Source organism: Sapajus apella, unplaced genomic scaffold (assembly GCF_009761245.1).
Source record: "Sapajus apella isolate SASKATOON/1434 unplaced genomic scaffold, GSC_monkey_1.0 scaffold42, whole genome shotgun sequence".
Classification (NCBI taxonomy): domain Eukaryota; kingdom Metazoa; phylum Chordata; class Mammalia; order Primates; family Cebidae; genus Sapajus; species Sapajus apella.
Window position 1 is genome coordinate 2123945 of NW_022436982.1, and position 2847 is coordinate 2126791.

General features: G+C 41.2%; 1 pseudogene; it reads right to left on the reverse strand.

Moving 5' to 3' along the window:
- Positions 1-398: 398 nt before the first annotated feature.
- On the reverse strand, positions 399-2847 carry LOC116566046 (annotated as a pseudogene).

Here is a 2847-nt window from a genome sequence, read left to right on the forward strand (position 1 = left end):
TCCAAGAGAATTAGAAAAAGAAAAATAGTCGAATATTCTAAGCATTATTTTTCATACTTCTAAGACTATAAAATATTTGTATAAATAAAAATTATAATTAAACACATATACAATACACACTAATGAACTGTGTTAGAAATCCTCAAGCATTTTAAACATAAGTATTCATAAATTTCTGTAAGACTGAAAAATATGAGCAAAAATAATTTGTATCATATTAATTCAGTGTACAGAAGTGGATTTAAAATAACAAGTGTAGCAAAAATGAAAACTGAAGTCACTTTATATAAGACAATGATCCTTCAAAGGACATTAAATACTTGCTTTTCATAAATATTTTTGGGTTTTGGCTTTGTAATAAATATGTAATAAATATCTACAGTACACTGTTTGAGTGCTTATCTTCCTCCATTTGAAAGTCTTTCTCCAGAGTCATGTCTTAGAGGCATCCCAATGGGCGGGAAGTTGGGATTTTGCAGCAAGTCCATTAACAAAGCAATCTTATCATCAGTGTACACCTGGAGTTCATATATTTGCTAATCAATGTAATCCATAAGTTTCTTCTCCATCAGTTCCATATTTTTAGAAAGAATCTTTTCCAAGGAGGAGCAAATAGGTTGTTCTTCCATTTTAACACTAAGAATGCGTTCGCCATGCTTGGTGATGTTTTCCTGACACTCGGTCTTATTTCCCAGATGGAGATGATTAACTTGATTACATAAATTTTAGAGAAAAGGCAGCAACTCAGAGTTAGGTGTATTTGAGTTTCACTTGCTTACTTTTATAAGAAAGAGGATATTGCAATATAAAGAACATTTTCAAGATGGGAATGGTTTTGAGGCACAATTTTACACTCATCAAGCTTTGTAGAATTCTCTTCACCAGGTAGCTGTGCACTTTTATCAATGTAAGTTTGTAAGTTTTCAGTCATGTTCCTAGATGTCAGTCCAGTTATAAAAGGAAAAGGTGTGGAGGATGACTCGTCTAAGGCTCCTAAGGCAGATGAGGATTGTAGTCCAATCACATGCTTGTATACAGTATTGCCCAAGACCGACTGAAGCTGCTCTCCAATGAGAATACAACTCTGCTACTGAAACCTAACCATATCCATCAACTGCTGAGCTCCAGGAGATAATTTTGACCTTATGGACTCCATTATGGTTTGGACCTTGTCAAGATCTATCCTTGATCCTAGAGCAGAAGAGCTTGTTGAGGAATTTGCCAAAACTGATCTCATGTATACCACGACTTTACTGATGAACACACACTGCCTTTCACCAAAGGAAAGCAACTTTATTTTATAAGCAGGTGTGGAGGGCTCCAATTTTGGATACTTTTTGTTTAAAATGATCTCATGTTTACTCCATCAGTGCCACACCTCAGGCAAAGGAAGCAGGGGTTTTCATCTTGGCTGTTCAGGCTTCTCTTCAAAATCACTGGATCCTGACCTGGAGCAGGCAGCACCAGCAGCTCCTCTCAGTTGAAGTCACAGGGGCCAAAAGCGGCCTGGGTGAGGGAAAGGCTGTGGGTCAGGGCCCTGCTGTTGGCATCCCAGGAAGAGGCCAGCGTGGGGTAGTGGGTGAGACCCCCAGTCCTTGGTCTGAGTCCATGCTTCCTGAGGCCTCCCAGCCATGTTTTCCTGTATAGCCTGTGGAACTGTGAGCCAATTAAACCTGTTTTCTTCATAAGTTATCACGTCTCAGGTAGTTCCTTATATATATATGATGACACTAATATATATGATGTATTAGTGTGAGAATGGACTTGGTCCGCGTCTCTAGTCCGCTGCCCACAATCAGCACTGGTTTCTTAAGCACCTAAAATAGTGCTTGGCATTGTTAAAATGAATAGTTGAATATTGTGGGAAAAAATGTTCACATTTCTGTCAAACAAGCTGTATTTACTTTTTGTTTGGAAAGCCATTCATTATGTTTCTTTTATTCTTTTATGATGAAACAATAATAAAGATATGAAAGCGCTGTTAACAATAACCAACAAAAAACCTAATTATACTGGTTAAATAGGAAGAAGAAACACAAAAAATTATTGAGGAAATCTGAAAAAACATGTTACAGAATTCAGGAGCCTAGATACAAATATATAGAAAATATAAGTGAGGGAAGATCCATGATGGCTGATTAGGAACAGCTCAGGATTGCAGCTCCCAGTGAAAGCGCAGAGGGTGAGTGGACGCCGCATTTCCAGATGGATTTTTATTGCCCACAGACCAGGAGATTCCCAGGCAGAGCCCCATGGGTTGCCAGCTCAGCTGTTTGGGCTGGCAAGGCTGCTATGCCGGTGTCCCGGCATGGCGGTTCTCCGTAGAAAGTACACTGGTCCGAGTACGCTTTAAGCTGGTGATTGGAACCCCGGGAAGGTGGAGTTGCCCATTCATCTGATTAAAAAGGGGACTGAAACAGGGAGCCAAGCCAGGAGATTCCCAGGCAAAAAAAGCACCATGAATCTCAGCACCGCTGTTTCAGCCAGCGCAGTTAGTTGCCACACAGGAAATCACACAGACCCTGGCACCTTTTCAACAGGTGACTGGAACACCTGGGAGAGAGTCGACCATTCAACTAAAAAAAAAAAAAGGCTCTGAGGCAGGGAGCCAGGTGATTAGGCTCAGCTGGTCCCACCCCCACCAAAAAAAAAAAAAAAAAAAGCAATTGGAAATGCTCTGGGTTGACAGTTTCTCAGCAAGCACAGCTGAACCTGGGATGGTCCAGCTCTGTGGGGGAGGGGCGTCTGCCATTACCAAGGCACTCCACCACTATGGAGGAAGTCGGCCATTGCTGAGGCAGCCCGCTGTTGCCGAGACAACCCACCATTGCTGAGGCAAACTGCCAT